A 19,101-nucleotide genomic window follows, 5' to 3' on the forward strand; every position below is an offset into this window, starting at 1 on the left:
GACGACTTACAGCACACCTTGACAAACTGCACCGGTGGACACGGACTTGGAAAATACGAATCAATCCTGACAAAAGCACACATATTCACTTTTCCCGCAGACGAAAACGCACACCCCACCTTCCTCTTTTCTTCCACCAACACATTATACCGAGGGCTTCTTCGCACCGATTTCTTGGTGTCATTCTAGACAACCAGCTCAATTTTCAGCCGCACCTCGACTTTTGCTGTCAGAAGGCAATGGTCGCAAGTAGCCGTCTCGGCTGCCTTTCCTCCGTGATTTCTCCCCTGGGTCACGCCGACAGGATGCGACTTTACAGGTCAATCATTCGCCCGCAGTTTCTGTACGCTTGCCCCGTGTTTGCCATCCGGAAAACGCTCTGGCGTTACCTTGAAACCATCCAAGACAAGGCTTTTCGGTCGTTACTCCAAGTGAGTCGTTTCACTAGGATGGCCGACGTGCGAGCGGCGCATAAACTCCCATCCGTCGCGGAATTTATTCGATCGTAAGTCTCGTCTTTCAAATCCCGCCTCGCACCGTCTGGAAATCCGCTGCTACAAACCATCTGGGACTATGATCCCGGAGAGAAACACACTTATACACTGCCCAAAGATATTACTCGCCTATGAGTCTTTACTATGTCTTTTAATTTTAAATTTTCTTCATAGTATTAAGCCGCTTCACGGCCGGATGGATCTCTTCCTCCGTCCCCCTGAAGTTATTTCAGTATCATTTTATCCGCTTCACGGTCTTGCTGTCACCCGTTTCCTCAAGCCCAAGTGTAATTTCCCGCTGTGGGAAATGGGCGACCCTCGCCTCCGCTTCCTTTTTGTACCGCTCTATGCTCAAAGTGTGCCGGTGGGCAGTTAGTGCTGTTATTGACGTACTTTTTTTTCTTTTTTGTAAAAAGCCGTTCCCTGTCGGCTTTCCTTTCTTGTTAGATTAAGAGTTCATATTTTATTCCTAGTTTTAAGTTTCACTTTCTCGCAAACCGCACTTCCACCTCAGCCATGTTTCTTTCTTCAATGCCATGCGTTTCTTATGTAGAATGACCGGTAAGGGTGGGACTTCACTCACCGGGACGGTTTATACTTGCCCGCTTGGCCAGCCAATGAACTTTTGTGGTTTGTGAAATGTTTTCATACGGTGAAAATATATTGAATTTGTAAACAATATTGGCCACACTAAGCCGACATTTTTTTCAGGCTCTTAATTCATCTTAGGGTTTAACATTAAAGCGCATTCCTTCTCCAATTTTTTTCTATTTATTCGCCGCATTCTAATCTTCCATTTTCTTAATTTGTTTGTTCAGCGAAGTTTTTACCGTTTATCTAATACCCTGGTTTACGAGCATTACGGAGATATTACAAATCGTATATTTCATATATATATATATATATATATATATATATATATATATACACACACGAGGGTCATCCGGAAAGTAGTACCCGTTCGTGAAATAAAGACACAAAAGTAAATATTAACAAACATAAAAAATTTTATTTGAAAGAGGATACTTTAAACTACTTCTCAACATAATCTCCAAGCAAATTAAGGCATTTGTCATAACGTGTGACAAGTTTCTGTATTCCTGCTGCATAGTCCTTCGCCGCCAGCTCATTGAGATACGCGAGGGACCCATCTTGCACAAATTTTTGCATAATGCAGATGGTGTTTAACAATTTCATGAACAATTGTTCGAGAAACATTGGGAAAATGCTCACAGATGTCATCAATTGTGACGCGCCGATCGTTCCTCACGAATTCGTCAACTGAGCTCACCAGTTGGTCTGTAATGACAGACGGTCTCTCCGAACGCTCATCGTCGTGTGTGTTCCCCCTCCCCATGTTGAAGTTGCGACACCACCGCCGAACAGACGACTCGTCCATTACATTGTCTCCATACACCTCCTTTAATTGGCGATGAATATCACATGGGCGAACGTTTCTTGCATTGAGGAATTTAATCACTGCCCTCACTTCACAACTGGCGGCGTTCTCAATTTTTTTAAACATTGTAAACAATCACAGAAACAACACAGGCAATGCTAGCGTCACGCAACTTGGCTCAGAGAAGGCAGACAAGCCACTGAAGCTATCTGACCTCGTCCAGCGGCTACTCGCGTCGTCAGCACTTCATGCGGCACGAACGGGTACTACTTTCCGGATGACCCTCGTTCAACACATTGACCAACAATGAAAATATCCGATGCCGTGTCTGCAGATGGTTGAGGGCTCCGAAATGATTAATCTAGTGAAGAATTAGATTCAACCTGTGGGAAGGGATTCGTTTAGAATTTCAACGCTGATTTGTTTCATTAGATTATTTACTGTCTTTTACATGTGCCATAGCAGGTAGGGATTGGGCCGTATCAGGTATTTTAACAACAACAACGACCTCATTATTTTTTCTAGAAAAACACTTTACATTTCTACATATCCAAATACTCGTATAGAAATGGCCGCTAAAAGCTGAAATTTCGTGACAATATGTTCTTAGTGCTACCAACTTTTAGATAAAAAAGGGATTATTATTAAATGTCTCCAAATGGTCAGAAATAGTAAATGATTGGTAAAATTTACCGTCAAGCGTCTTTGAGAATTCAAGGCTGGCTACTGTTAGACAAAGGACACGTGGCTAATTTGAGCTTCTAAATTCTTTAATATATACTTTAGGGTCTACGGAGGTGGTCTGAAAAGTTCTCAAACTGGCCTATAGATGGCAATATTACTCGATAGGATTCGGAAAAAGTTAGGTTACGGAAGAGATGAGTCAGAAGTAATGAAATGAGAAAATGAAAGAAGGTTGGTACGGAAATCGGGAAGAGATTATACCCGTGTTAGGTATCATTAGTATCAAGCATCCTTAAACACTCATGGAAAATTTTCATTCGTAGGCATTGCTACCCTGAGCTGTCAGAAAGGTGCTGGCCCACTATTTACCATTCCGTGCATTAAAGAAGTTCTCATTGATAGACTTTGCACTTTATTATAGGTACTATCGAGTGGCCCACTTTTCAATTACCTAGCGTTTAAACATTTTTCCTAGTCTTCTCACTGCCATATTATACGCTTAACTATATCCAGCGTATTATGATTCCCACCTACAATTGGTTTCTCGTAAAAGAGGAGGAAATTGCAAAAAATCCACCATTGGAGTGACTTTCGGAAGAGGCAATGAAGACCCGAAATAAGGGCACTAGATGATTCCATGCTCGTTTTACTTGGAGGTCCTCTTTGGTGATCATCACTTAGGACTCATTTAGAAGGCTGCTTTGGTCAACGTATTCCTTGATTTCCACCTCTACGACATTAATACCCATGGAATCAGGGAGCATACCGACGGGAACTTAAGATCTCATCATTATCAACGGAAAATTGAAACAGATAATTAATTCAACAAGTGATGAAGAGGAAATTTCAGTTAGATATAAATAAGACCACTCCAAAAAAGACTACAGCTCAAGTAACCACGACAATGAAGAATATACACTTGTAACTACATATATTTAAAATTTTGTAATCGTATTTTGACAGCAATAGTCGTACAAATTTGACAGAGTCGTTTCAACGCCTAATTTCACTGGCAGCATTTTATGAAAATGTTAACGTATATGCCACTTGAGTTAAAAATAATTGCTAAAAAACCATAAATGTACAATGCAAATCTATTAATGCCAATTAAATGTATATATAAGTTTCATAATGTCAAAATCTCAGCTATGTTTCATGCAGGTAATTGTAATTTGCATAAATATACCAATTAAATAATACGATTACTCTTTGTAATTGTTCTAAAGATCTCCAGCGTAAACTCCAATTTCTTCTTTCACGAATGTTTTATATTACAGCCGAAAAGAACTTCTTAAATCTGATAATTGGAGATTTCACTATGTAAGAAAGATGCTGCCTAATACCGCCCTATAGGACCGCTCGAAGGGTTCTGCAGTATCATAAACCATTCCTTTTCGTCAAAACCTATGCTGTGAGTGGAGACGAGAGGAAAACACCAACCGCTAGGTACTACCTACGGGAAATAATGCGTCTAAGTGGTCATGTATGGTACATAACCACACATTAGCCGAACCAAAGACTAAATGAAGATGTAAAATTTAAGTGTTACTTTAAAGAATTCCCTAAAGGTCTTCGTGTCGCCCAGGCATTATGTTATCGGATTACCTTATTAAAAATCAATGTTCATATTATGCCTTCGTTATAACATCTCCGAAAGTCCATTTCAACGCGCACATGTTGAAAATCATCGTTAGGATGCATACGGGTCTTAAACTACATGACCGTGCGTCGCCGTTATTCCCAGTTGGGGCAATGAGGAGATTCCACCGCCGTATTCCCATTTGGTTTCGTCGCGCGGTGGAGCAATCGATTTTATTTTCGGAGTCGAGGAGGCTCGCAAAATTTTTCCCTTTTTGATTCACATTTTTAAAGCTTCAGCCAATCAGGTGATGTAAATCAATTTGTGGAAGTCCGCGGTGAAACCAAACACATATCGCTGTACCGCTTGTGTCCATTAAAATTCTACCTTAAACAATAGACTATCGATAATAGTAATAATAATAATAATCCAAATTGTATAAACCGCGCCCACCAATCAGCTCCATTAAACGTAATAAATTCATTGATTGAAAATAATAATTTAATCTGATACCGGTCGGACGGAAATGACTTTGTTTTATAATATTTTATCGCAATTAGCAAACAAAATCCGTACAGTTGCATTTGAAACTTTTTTTCTTTCTCTCTTCTTACGCATTTCAACTTTATTTGAAGATTCGCGGAGAAATTTGAAACGTTTTGTCTTTTTGTAAAATTTGGTCTAATTTGTGGCCACGCATTATTCTAATCTTTGAGGAGTATGACATAATATAGGTAGCATATGCATCGATCAACAAAAGGTGACCATGCAACGATTCATATTCTAGAAGCAAATAAACAACTTTTGGGCTTTTGGCCACCATCCTTCCAGTTGAGCCCACTCAATCACAGAGCTATCTTTGACCAAGCGCGCCAAAAATTACCAGAGCATTGTGCATTTTTCTTGAGGGAAACGCTTCCGACGGGAAATTATCTCGATTTTAGCATGCTCAGTATACTTTTAGGTTTGTAAGTACTCGATAGAACGTCGCTGGTCACATTCTCGTGCTCGGAAGCCTTGCCCGAGGAGGAGTGGAAAGAGGGGTGTCTGCAGCGTAGGGGAGAGGAGGAAAAGGCTTCCCACTCTTTCGACCTAAGCTTAGCGCATGCGATAATGGTCTTTTAATGAGGAGCTTCGTGGATAGCGTGAGGCGTCCAGCCAAGGACCGTAGAGCCCCGGGTTCAAATCCGGGTGAAGATGTACCCGTTCCCCCTGGAAAGTCCAAGCCATGGTACTCCTTCCTGGGCTTCTCTGGTTACCGGCACTTCCGGGAAAACCGTAAGCGGCGCTGTGGAAGGAACTGGTCCTCTCATCCCGAGAGTGTTAATTTCACCCTAAGTAGTAAGGCTTGCAGTTCACTCCATTCGCTTCAGGCCGGTGGTTATCCGACAATGGATTTTTTATCCTTGTTATCATATTCCTTGGACCGCTCTCGTTCCCTCTCTCTCACATGCTCTCAGAACTCTCCAAATCCTGAGAAAATTTTTTCACATCGAAAATATGTACGGTCTCTACATTCTTTCCCCTCCCATATATCCTTTTTTATTTACCAAGCACGTTTGAGTTTTATTTCGCAAGGTTTCTGAAAGGAGAGGTGCCAAACTTAAGGAACGCCCCCGTTGGCATATGTTTTAGACAACTGCCTCTCGGCACAGTTTCACCTTGAAGAACGGCACATTGAAGAGCCCGAATTCCACAACCGTCCCACGCCGCTCTCTCGTGCCTTCCTTGCGGCCCTCACGCTTCATTCCGGGCAGATACGTTTGTTAATATTCGACCAGGTGCGACCTCACCACCTCCCGGCTTGTTTGCATGATGGAACTTCCCGTTTCCTGCCCTTTCCCGAATCATTTACTGAACATGTTTCATCAGTTAGCTTCAAAATGTACGTAAAGCAGGTGTGTGGACGGAATTTTCTCACGCTTATTAATAAAATTGATGAACCTAAACTGCGGAAGAGTGATGTTTGCGATGAAAAAAGAAGGCACGCTCGATGAATAAGATGATAAACTTTCTGCATATCATCAAGTGTACATAATTATGCACACTTAAAACACTTTCTAGGTTCCCTCCGATAAGAATTGTAAATACTTACATATATTTTGAATTCTTTAACTCAGCTTATATTTTTCACGTGCTCATGTGACTGGTATTTATCAAACGCATGGGTCATTACTTTGCGTTATCTGAGGAATGCTTATTATTGGGTTTTGAATCGGATGCTTTTAATAGGCAAAGATAAGATGGAAACGTTGCCTAGGAGTAATTTTCGTAGTCCAAATCCGTCGATCAGCAAGTAAGGAAGGATCCACAAGTCTCCACAAAACCGGTAACAGATAAAACCGACACGATGAAATCGAACTCGATGCACCTCGGAGATACGGACTCATTATTACCTTCTCATTATCACCGGACTAAAAATTCTTTTTGAGTGCTGGCGTTTCCTGAGCCTTTGTCAAGGAATCATCCTTTGGGAGATCACAAGCTTGACAATCACTTTTGGATCAGAAATCGGCTCTAAAACTCCCAATTAGGAGTGCATTTCAAATGAAGAAACCGTAGGTATATATTTATACATAGATCTAATACTCCTTGATTGGCATCAATAATATTAACCCCCAGTTGTGGTTAAGCATCAAAGTTCAAGTTTTTATGGGAAAAAGTAAGTTCGCGTGCCAAAATCAATGGCCCAATTTCATGAAATCCAATATTTTTGTTTTATAATGTAACTACTCCACGTAGGCTTTCGTGCCTTTAAAAAGTATACTATATTTGTTCAAAATAATATAATTAGGAACAAAATGCTGTAATTTATAAACATGCTCTAGCCACCACGACTTTTAAAAAATCACTACCAACCTGTGAGACAAAGGCTGATGAGCTGCCTCGCGTAAAAAAATGTACCATCTTGCAATTTTTTAACTTGAGAAAATAATTTAAGATATTACTTTAATTTATCATGTTAGTATGGTATATTTTCTGATATAGTCTTTGAAGTACTATAAAACTCAATTCTTTCCATTCAGTTGTTAAATTATCGTTTTTTCCGCTGTCAGAGGAATTTGTTTTTTCCTCAATGCATAATAATGAAACTTGAATGCGTGTATTATGATGCAAATAAGTAGAAATCATTCTAGGGTGTACATTAGCAGTAAAACAAATATAATATTCCCAGCATTGACTGATTTAGCATCGATTTGTCACAGTTTTTAACTTTTCTGCCCATGCTTTTCCTGCTCCCTGCCCCCCACCCTATCCTCTCCATTCCCTCATAGCTCCTTACAGCGAAATTTACCATAATCTGCTTCTCATAGGCCATCTTTGTCCTTCCTATTAAATTATTCCTCTGCGCTTCCTTCTAATGTGATCCCCAATAAGCCATTGCGTCTCAGTATGTGTTCCATTAGTTCCTCTCTTCTTCTTGTGAGTGTCCTCCATAGGCTTCTCTCATCACCCACTCTTCGAAATACTTCTTTTTTTGATGCTGTGTCTATCCATTTTATTTTCGTGGTTCTTCTGTTGCTCTACATTTTCATCAACACCAATCTTTTCTCTCCTGCTCCTATCGTCCACCTATCGTATACGTAGAAATAAAGCGCTTCCTTATGTCTCTGTAGTACTATTTGCCGTTAGTATGTTTCTTCTGTTAGAAGATTTCTCTGCCATGTCTATTTTGCTCGTTGTCTTCCTTACTCAATCGCTAGTGATTTTGTTACCAAAATAGTAAGTCTCATCAATTTTTTCTTGCACTTCTACCAATTGTCTTACTTTAAGATCATATTTTTACCTCAACTTAAAGCAAAATTAGTCACACTTAGTTTTAATATCTTTCATCTTGGTATTATGCTTTTTCTTTCCCTGCTACATAGAGACTAGCATCTTTGTTGAGACTTCTTACTTCTCTGCCAGTATAATTTTGTCGCGCGCAAATCGCAGCATGTACGTTTCCTACCTCCGTGTATTCGTACGACGCCTCTTTTATCTTTTCCTTGATCTCGTTAAATACCTTCTCATACAATCAAACCTTCCAATACATATCAAATATTAGTGGTGATAATGAATAACCCTGACTTCTTCACTGCTTTCGCCACATGTGATCACTGATGCTTGCTCTCTATATAGAGGGTATCTATCTCGTGCCTTAGCAGTTCATTACAATTTCTTTTAGGTCACGTAGCATCATACCATTCAAGTTCACGTAGTCATGCGCTTTCACCAGATGAGAAAATTGAAATGAATTGATTGATCTTTCTGAATCCTCTTTAATGCCATGATGCTGAGCACAAGAATTGCTTCTATGGTTCTTCTACTTCCTCAAAATCCCAATTAATCCAAACTTAAAAACTCCTCCACTATCTTTCCAATTCTTCAGAAGATTATTGTTTCCATTATCTTCGATGTATGATATCGTCGACAAAACGTTTCAAAAATGTTCATATTTGTCTGCATTTTTCTCTTTAGATAGAGGGACGAAAATGCCTTTCCATAAGTTGATCTGTTCTCATCCTCTCATTGACGTATCACATGTATACGTGTGTCTAAAACTTTCTTCCTAATTTTTTACTGATTTCTCGGGTCTAAAAATCCAATCTTCACTTCTTGACATCTTTCATCAATCAAACCTGTTCCTCCGTTTCTCAAATTTCATTGCAAATCCTCGGCTTTAATCTGTTGCACTACGATTGAATCTTCACTTTCTCGTTTGACTTCTTTGAATTAGAGATGCCACTTCATTTACACGTACACTAAGCGGTGTTTGCGGTCGATCTCTTCTCCGGGTATCTTTTGCTAGGGTTCATTTTATTTTTAAATCTCTCACTCAAGAGTATGCAGTCCAGTTAGCATATTCTAATATTTTCTGCCATAGAATATTATTGTTATATAAACAAGGGCTGTGACCGCTTTATCTGGTGGTAAACCCGCAAGTGGAACATCACTATCGCCATAAAACATCAGAAGTTACCATAGATTGAGACTCATTGACCCCTTGAGTATTAAACCATTAGAATATTTGATTAGTTGACACAACGAGATTTAATTTTCAATTTATTACCAAAACACTATGATTTCTGGATATTTCTGGGATTCATCCCAACATTTGCCGTGCTAATTCCATTATTCGACCACACTATTATGAAATGAGAACTTTCCCTAGTTCATTCTCTGCTTGAAAGACTTCATTTCTGATTGTGATCCTTTCTTAAAAATTTTACTGAGTCTCCTTATGACTTCTCTTACGGTATATAAATGCTAAAAGCCACCGTCATTACCATAAACTGTCTAACTGTCAGAAATGATTAGATGAAACTTAAAAACTATTACACCATGTCGTATTTTTTTAAGGAATTTTTAAACTAATGCCTAAAAAACACTTATGCGCAACACCATTAAATAACTCTTCATCTTAGCATACTTTCTGGTTTTCCTCAACCCATCCAGATTTTTATTCTCTACCTGCCCCCGCCTCTCCTACCGAACATTTCCCCTTACATCGCAGCATTCAGCATCCCGTTACTCCTTTATAACTCGCCTCCATCAACATTTCCCGTCCCTTTTTAATTTATCCCAATAAACCACTCACTTTATCTGCCTTGCCAAGTACTCCTTATATCTCCCTTTCCGTCCATTTTATTTCTCCTATTCTTTTTCATACGCGCATTTCAAAAGCCTCAAATTACGTTTATATTCTCACCTCTTCGGTCAAGTTTTGGATCTATTAAATGCAAAATCTTTAACTCATATTTTATTTGCGCCATTAAAGAGATTCTCTGTCACACACTTCATCCCCTTAAACATAGTTCTTTAGTCAGTGCATTTTATTTCCTAACTTACTCACTACCATGCTTATGTTCGTCTAAAATTCTTTCCAAAAAAGTGTATTGTCCACTTTAAATACATTCCCTCCTAATTTTCTGTTGAAATAATGTGCCTTTTCCCCAAGAGTCTCATTATTTCCATTTTTTATATGACTTATGACCACATAATTCATAAAATAATTATGTAATGCTGTTAAGAATAAATTAAAATCTAAGGTTGGCTTAATAAGCTAAAGGTTGATCTTTCTCAAAATGATTTCATCCACTTCGCGCCTAGTTTCATTCCCGGCCCCAAACCCTGCCCAAACCTCTCTTCCGACTTCACCAAGGGTACGTTAATTGCACGGGTCATACATAATGGATGGCCTCAAATAATTCCCCATCCAATCTCTGTTAGTCAAACCTGATTCTACATTCGATACACTTACAATAGCCGGGAGTTAAATAGAACTTTGGAATAAACCGCTCATCGATAGGTGAATGCCGGCAAGCTCTTACTTCCTTGAGAATTTTTTAGGTAATCTACCATTTAAGGTAAGTTTATGATGGACACAACTACCAAATAAATATCTTGTCTCTCCTAGCAAAACACAAAACAACTCTACAACAGGACCCTATTCAACTCCGTATAAGCAAGCCTAACTGTTCTTCCTATTCCGGTTCTTCCCATGCCTCTTTAATTATTTCCTCCATATATACGTTGAACAGTACCGGTAACAATGGACAATCCTGCCTTACACCTCTTCCTAACACTGCCCATCCGGTCTCTCCGTTCCCCACTCGCCCCTTAGCAGTCTGAGACAAGTACATGTTGAGAATCAATCTCCTATTCTTCCAATCTCCTACTGTTTTCTGCAATATATTTATTAATTTTCCCAATTCACTCTATCAAACGCCTTTCCGAAATCTACGAAACAGGCAAATACATTCTGATTGTATTCAATATTCCTCTCGATTAATAATCTCATTACTGCAATGGCATCGCGCGTGCCTCTCCCCTTCCTAAATCCAAACTGAGCATCCCCTTAGTAAACTATACTTTTGCTGAAGATCCTAAGAAATACTTAAGCTGCGTGGGAAATCAAACTTATTGTTCTGTAGGCCTCACATGATGTAGCCTTTACCTTTTCCGGAATACGAACTAACACTGATCTCACAATATCTTCCGGCCAGATTCCTTCCTCATAGATTCTATGAACCAGTCCATATAGACCATTCCCCTATATTTTCCTAAACCTTTTAGTAGTTCCGCTGGAATGTTATCTACCCCAACTGCCTTTTTTGATTTCATCTTCATAGTCAATTATGCCTGGACCTAAGCTATCTTCTTCTACGTCATGTTCTCTTCCTGTGTCTAACCTTGTTGTCCTAAGTTCTTTGCCATATAGTCCATCTTCCATATATTCCTTCCATCTCTCTTGGATTTTTTTCTGCGTCAACTATTATCTTACCCGCCTTATCTCTGACAGTTAGCACAGATCTTCCATCCTTACTTCCCGATAGTGATTTAACCTTGCTGTGTAGCGCACAAATTTCACCCTTCCTCTGTAAACTTCCCATATACTCGCACTGCGTATTCCACTACGCTTCTTTGCTGTACTTGTTACCCGTCTCAATTAATTATATTACTCCTTGTACTTCATTATATCTAATTCTTTATTTACATTTTTCAATTTTCTTCCCTCATCTATATTTCTAATCATCTCATCCGTGATCCATGGTTTCCTTGTCCTTTTCCCATTAACGCTTCCTATAGTTTCTTCTGCTGCTTTCGACATCCCTTTTTTGATACATTCTCATTTTTCCTCGATAGTGCTCAGCTCTTTTTCCTCATTCATTATTTTCTCTACAGCCTGCTGATACACCTTCCTTGTCAATTCAGTTGATGCTTCTACACTCGATTTCCTAACCCGCCACCCTGCCTTATCCTTTTGAAACGAGTGCTACACTTCATAACAACTAAATAGTGGTCAGAGTCCGCATCCGCTCCCTGCAAGGTGTGCAAATTAATCTCATTGCTCCTAAACCTGTGCTTAACCATAATATACATCTACATCTACTTAAAACCCCGCAAGCCGCCTTAAGGGCGTGTGGCGGGGGATGTTAGGACACCACCCGTAATTAAGAAAGAAAAAAAACCGCATACAAAAGCCACAAATTTATACTATCCACAAACAAAACATGGTATACATTCATGCAAGAACACTTACACCCTACACACATGCAAACACTTAAACTACCAACTAACATACACATGCACCTGAAAGTATAACTTATATCTTTGCAATGTTTAATTTTGTCCCGACATGTAAATTCAATGTTTTTAATATTTCTAAAGTGACTTCGGTTCCTTACTATTATGATTTTTGATTGTTCGGGGAAAGAATGAGTATTTGTACCTATCTGTCCTTGAAACTATCTTCCTTATTTTATCTTTGTAATCCCCTAAGAGACCTGTCACACTTGTGTTCTTATCATAACAATTTTTAACGAATCTAGCGGATTTTCTCTGGACTTTATCTAATTCTTTTTGCCAAATATTCTCCCAAGGATCCCAAATACTTGCGGCATATTCCAAATGAGGTCTAACTAGAGCAAAATAACACCTCTCTTTAACTTTTTCATTACATTTCCCCACCACCCGTTTTATGAAGCCAAGTTTCTTTTAAGCTGATCCGCATATTGTCCTCATATGTGCTCCCCATGAAAGGCGTGGTGTTAGAACAACCCCCAAATATTTAACTTGATTGGCCGTAGTCAGTACTGAACCCTCTACTTAATAGTTTATATCCTGTTCCTCGCTTCCTTTGTTCCAAAATTTCAAAACTGCGCATTTGTCTATATTAAGCATTAATCCCCATTTATTGCACCATTTCGAGATTGTGCCTCTCGTCTCTAGAGAGTAGCTCGCGATCTAGTTGGCTCCATATTTCCCTGTATACCACCGTGTCGCCAGCAAATAACCTCAGATTACTACTAACGTCTGCGCTAAAGTCTTTAATGTAAATTAAGAACAGAAGAGGCCCAATTACACTTACCTGGGGGACGCCTGAAGTTACATCTCTATCCGTTGAGCATTACCCATCGATGACTACTATTTGTTTGCGATTTGACAAGAAGTCTCTAATCTAATTAAAAATTTTCTCATTGACTCCAAACTATTTAAGTTTGTGTAACACTTTATTGCATGGGACTTTATCGAAGGCTATTTTGAAATCTGGGAATATTTCATCGACTTGTGTGTTACTTTCTCCCGATCTAAATGTAATCTAACCATGGACCGTGGACTACAGCCTTGACGTGGTGGAAGGGCTTGTGCGTTCCGTTGACCCCTAGAGCTGTCCTGGCGGGAGCAATGACAATCGCTCCTAGTAGGGTCACCAATGCTCGATAGGTCAAAGGTTAGGAGCCAGGTGAAAGGTGGTCCGCGCAAACACTGTTGAGGGAGGCAACGGGAAACCACCTCAATCATTATTCCCAAGATTTATATGATACGTTGCAAAAGTAATGCAATAAATTTTAAAAAGTAATTTATTCAACAGATTTGAACAGACACTCAAAACTCTTCAAAGTACTGTTCTTGGGGCTCTACACATTTTTTCCAGCGACTCTGCCATGACCGGTACGCGCCCTGGGAGGCGTCTTCAGGGACCTCTCGCAAGGTCTTCGTAACGGCTGATTGGACATCTTGCATGGGCGAAAAACGGGTTCTTTTCAGGGCTGCCTTAACCAGAGGGAACAAAAAGAGGTCTGGGGGGCGACGTCAGGACTATAGGGGGTTGCGGCAGCGTTGGCACCTGGTGTTTGGCCAGGAACTCGCGGACTCGTAGCGTGTTGTGGAAAGGCGCGTTATCGTGATGGAGTTTCCAGGTAGCGGAGATGCCTTTTCTCGTCCTGATGATCCTTTTTCGGAGTTTTTCCGGTACATCCGCATAGTAGGCAGCGTTTACTGTCGGTCCTTGAGGAACAAACCTTATTGACCACTCCTTTACTGTCGAAAAAGACAATGACCATTGTTTTCACTTTTGAAATGCTCATCCTTGTTTTTTTTGGCTTCGGGGACTGGTCGGTGTGCCACTTAGAGCTTTGGCGTTTTGTTTCTGGGTCGTATTCAAAAACCCAGGTTTCATCCCCAGTGATGACGTTGTCCAAATAGTCAGGTTCATTTTCAATACGTTGGAGAAGTTCACTTGAAATTTCCGCTCGGTAGGTCCTTCGTGACACGGTCGGCGGACAGAGGTTTACAATAACTGACATCTTGCCGCTTCTACAGAGCTTGGAGAGCACTGAAACCGGCCCCCCACCTACTCCAAGTGGTTTGATCACACTCCGACCAATAGGAGGGGCAAGGGAAATTTAATTGCATTACTTTTGGAACGCACCTGTATGTATATGTATTTGTGGATGTATATACATACAGGTGCATGTACCTGTACATGTGCATATATATGTATGTCTCTGTATTTATATTTATTTACATATGTCTATTAAATATATATATATTATTATTAGGTAATCTACCGGTTAAGGTAGGTTTGAGGATGGACACAGCTAAATAAATATTTTGTGACTCCTAGCAAAACACAACATCCTCCTCTACATGAGGTTCCTCTTCATCTCGGTGTACTTCCTTTCACCCTTCATCCCGTCCAACATCCCTATCCTTTTCCTTCCCTTTCCTCGTTTGCCCAACATTTTCCCCTCAATTACAGTCTTCAACATCCCACTGTCGGTCAATACCCCCTTCAGCCACTTTTCCTGCCTCCATAGGATTTCTCCCAACAAACCCCTCTCTTCGCCCACCATACCAAGTACTTCCTCATTTGTTTTCTTCCCTGTCCATTTAACCTTCTCCATTCTTCTCCACACCCACATTTCAAAAGCCTCCAGTCTACGTCTATCCTCCTGCTTCAATTACGTCAATTAGATCTATTAGAATTACGTCAATTCCCCATTTTCCTTAAATCCTTCAGTCCCCTCCAAAGAAGGCGGCTCATGAAAGCAACGTTCGCGCTACGCTGCAGCCGGAATTTTGCGCTACGTGCAACATACCTCTATCACCAAAATAATCATTTGATAGGTTTATTTTTTAGATTATATTAGGACACACCTGCTAGCCCCTATGGTGTGCGAATTTCAAGTATTAGAATGTGGGGAAGTAGTTCCTTTCTTTGTGTCACCAGAAGTTTACAGGAAAATCTGATGATGCGGACTGAAAGCTTAGGCAGTGGGGAGAACTTTATGGACTCTATTTCATTGAACATTTTGCCACTAGGTAAAATAGGTCTTTGCGAGAGTGGGTTGGTAATTATCCACTTCCTCCGATCTGGGAAGATGCAAAGGTAGTCACAGTTTTTGTGATCCAGAATTCATTGCCCTCTCCTCCTCATTCCCTTCTCGCTTCCTTCAAGAAGCACGGCGCTATCTCATATAGGGCTGGAAATGAGGTATACCTGTCTGTCAGTGACCCGTAATATCGAGTTTAGTTAGTTAGTTTTTATGGGAAACGACAAACAGCTAAGGTCATTTGTGCCATTAGGGATGGATGGGAAAGAATGGGTGGAGAGAAACCCGGCGTCGGCACTAGCCTACTCTTGTCGAAAAGCTCCAAAGCCCCTCCAGTTTAACGTCCCATCCGACGGACGTCGTACTCATTCAAAGTGCTCTCCATAAAACACCTCAAGCAGGGATCGGAATACCACTGAAAAATATTTGCTGTCTCCAGGATTTGAACCCGGGACCTCGGTGGGAAGCATTTACGTTAGCCATCGCACCATCCCACTATCGCGAAGAGCTCGTGAATATGGAAAAAGTTTTCATTCTCGTGTTGCCATTTTACGAGAATGTTAACAGTTCACCATTAAGAAGTTATATACGCAAATCTGGGACTGCTCTCAACCCAAATCCCCCGCCTTTCCCGATTCTCCATCCGCTTCCCGCGCCCCCGCAGTTTGAGATAGAAACACACTCTTTGGGTCAGGATCTGCACAACATTGGCTGACTCTTGATACTTCGACATCGATTAACAGATACATTATCCATAAAAATGCGGAAAATAGTTTTTATTCTCGAGTCTAATCCATATGATTCGGATAATGGAAGAAATTAAATAACATAGGAGCCTAGAATAAATTCGTCAGGGTCGTCGTTTTTGGAATTTTCGAGATAAATATGGGAAAAGTGATCAATCTTACGGTGCTTATGAGTAAAACACACTGTGCTAGTTTTTTTGTGAAATTAATCATTTTTTTCAAATGGCTACAAAAATATTTGTTCTTATTGTGGCTTCCACAAAGTGACTGTTGAGTCAGTACACTGATAAAGGAATTCATCAGCTCGAATCCAATTCCTTATTCATGAATGCGTGGGTAGTTGTGTCTGCTGGCTGAAAGGATAGAGGTCAACTCCCATCAAACCAAAATGTGCGATAAATCACGATTAAGATTAGGTGGACATGTAATTTTCCCAATGCCGACCATGATAAATCGGGTACCCAGAAAATCGCACCGCCTGGGCTTTATAGGGGTCGCCCGTATTTCAAACCGAGAACCCCTGGTCAGTCATCCACTACTGGGACTCTAGATCCTTTTTTTGAAATATTGTAAATGGGATTTTTGGAATTTCACGTGCGAGATAAACATGGGTATCAACCTCATCGCCCCGATGGCTTTCTAGGCGATTTTCTTAGCTTTCGCTCAGTTTAAACAATGATGATATTTTTAGAGCATATTTTATTCCAGCAATATTGCATCTATTATTTGCATGCTGCCCAATATTTCATAAGAACATATTAAATATTGGGCAGAATTGGCATTGGCGTATATGCTGACTGTGTTAAACAAGGGGGGATCGGGATTGGTGCGGTGGCTATCGTACTGGCTTCCCACCCAGAGGGCTCGGGTTCAAATCCCGGCGGTGCTGAATATTTTTCAGAGGTATCTCGATCCCTAATTGAGGTGCTTTGTGGAGGGAACTTTGAGTGAGTACGCCGTCCTTCGGATGGGACGTTAAGCCGCGGACCCCTTTCGTAAAAAGTAGCCTTCACTCTTCATCCTCTCCTGTCCATCTCCTATGGCGCAAATGACCTCAGCAGTCGGTCGCTTCTACTAAATACTACTACTACTAAAGAAGGAAAGGTCGACTAAAATACACGAGATGTATTTATCAATTACAAGCCTTTTTGGTAAATTTTCAAGTTAAATTGGTATAGACGCTCGCCATTATTTCAGCGATGATTCAGGATATTACGCAATAAAGACGAATAATTTTGGGAGATATTATTAGGTTTTTAGACAAAAAATTAAAAATTCGCTCCACTGCATGCAATTCAATTGCATATGATTTTAATTCTTGGTTTAAGCCAATACCTGCGACAGCCTGTTTACACACACACACATTATATTATGGTTGAGCACAGATTTAGGAACATCGTGATCAATTCTAACAGTTTCCCGGGACCGGATGCGGACTCCAGTTGCAATTTATTAGTTATAAATTATAACGCCCGATTCAAAAAGATAAGGTAGGGGTGGCGGATTAGGAAATGGAAAGGAAGGCGCAGAAGAAAACTGTGCAGAAAATCATGAAGTAGAGAAAAAAACTGAGTACTATCGAGGAGAATTGGAAATATATGTAAAAAGGGATATCGAAACCCGCGAAAGAGACTAAAGGAACTGCTAATTGGAAAAGGACAAGGAAATCATGGATCAAGGATAAGATGATTAAAAAGATAGACGAGAAAAAGCAATGGAAGAATGTTAATAAAAAGTTCGGTAGAAGGAAGTACAACGAAGGATGGAGAATTGCAAGTGGACAGAAAGGAAAACCGATGGGGAGGTGCTGGGTATGGTGGGGGAGGAGAGAGGATTGCTGGGAGAAATATTAAAGAGACAGAAAAAAGGGATGAAAGCATGTAAGTAGATTGACAATGGGATGTTGAAGACTGTGATAGAGGGGATAATGTTTGGAAAACGAGGGAGGGGTAGAAATAGCATAGGGATGTTGGACGGAATGAAGGGTGAAAGGAAGTACACCGAGATGAAGAGAGGCTTGTTGTATTTAAAGTTGTATGATAGGTTGTGATAATGTGGGTCGCGGTAATGCAGGGGTAGAGTGTCGGACTACTGACCGGAGGGCCCGGGTTCAATTCCTGGGCAAGCCTCACTGGGTACATAAAGCTCAACCCAAGCTGTATTATTTTTCGGATACCAGATCTTCCTAGGCAACCACAACCGGCACACGCAAAGGAATGGCGGCCTACCCTGATGTGTGCATTTCACAAGCCGCCGGGGTTAGTACCATCCGCTACCATCACCCACCAAACCGACCTGTGGTCCCTTCCCAAATCTGCAAGTATCATATAGGTAAGAACCCGTGAGATAGCGCATATCTGGGTGTCCCAATCATTTAAACCCCCCCGGGCTGAACCACGCCCAAGGAATGCATTCAATATCTGCCTACATATCCCCTCCCACCCCCTTGTTCATTTTCTATGGGTCTCTTACCTCTCCTTCCCTCACCCCTTACCCGCACATGTCCTCTCCGCTCTTTCCCGAGAACGCCATTCTGATGACGACGGTCGAGCCGTTGAAACGACAAAACGTCAAAACCACATATGTGAGTGTCATTTCTTTGTGATTCTATGTTTTAAAAATCTACATCTGTGTTTTTATACTTTTGTGCGTCATCGAATAGCGTTCCATATCGAAGAAATTTATATGTATATATATATATATATATATATATATATATATATATATATATATATATATATGTGGGTCGTGGTAGTCCTCCAGTCAGTAGTCCAGTGTTGGACTACTGACCGGAGGGTCCCGGGATTGATTCCCAGGCAAGGCACTCTGGGCACCTGCAGCTCCACCCAAGCTATGTGATTTTTCGGGTACCAGGTCTTCCTGGGAAACCATAACCGGCACAGGGAAAGGAACTGGCCCCCCTACCCGATGTGTGAATTTCACACGCCGTCGGGCTTAGTACTGGGTGAACTCTACCATCACCTACCAAACCGACCATCGGGTTGATTACTGTGTTTATGTTTATATATATATATACATATATATAAAAAAATTTTATATATATATTTGTATACATATATATTTATATATATACACA

This window comes from Hetaerina americana, unplaced genomic scaffold (assembly GCF_022747635.1).
Source record: "Hetaerina americana unplaced genomic scaffold, ioHetAmer1.1.p SCAF_51, whole genome shotgun sequence".
NCBI lineage: Eukaryota > Metazoa > Arthropoda > Insecta > Odonata > Calopterygidae > Hetaerina > Hetaerina americana.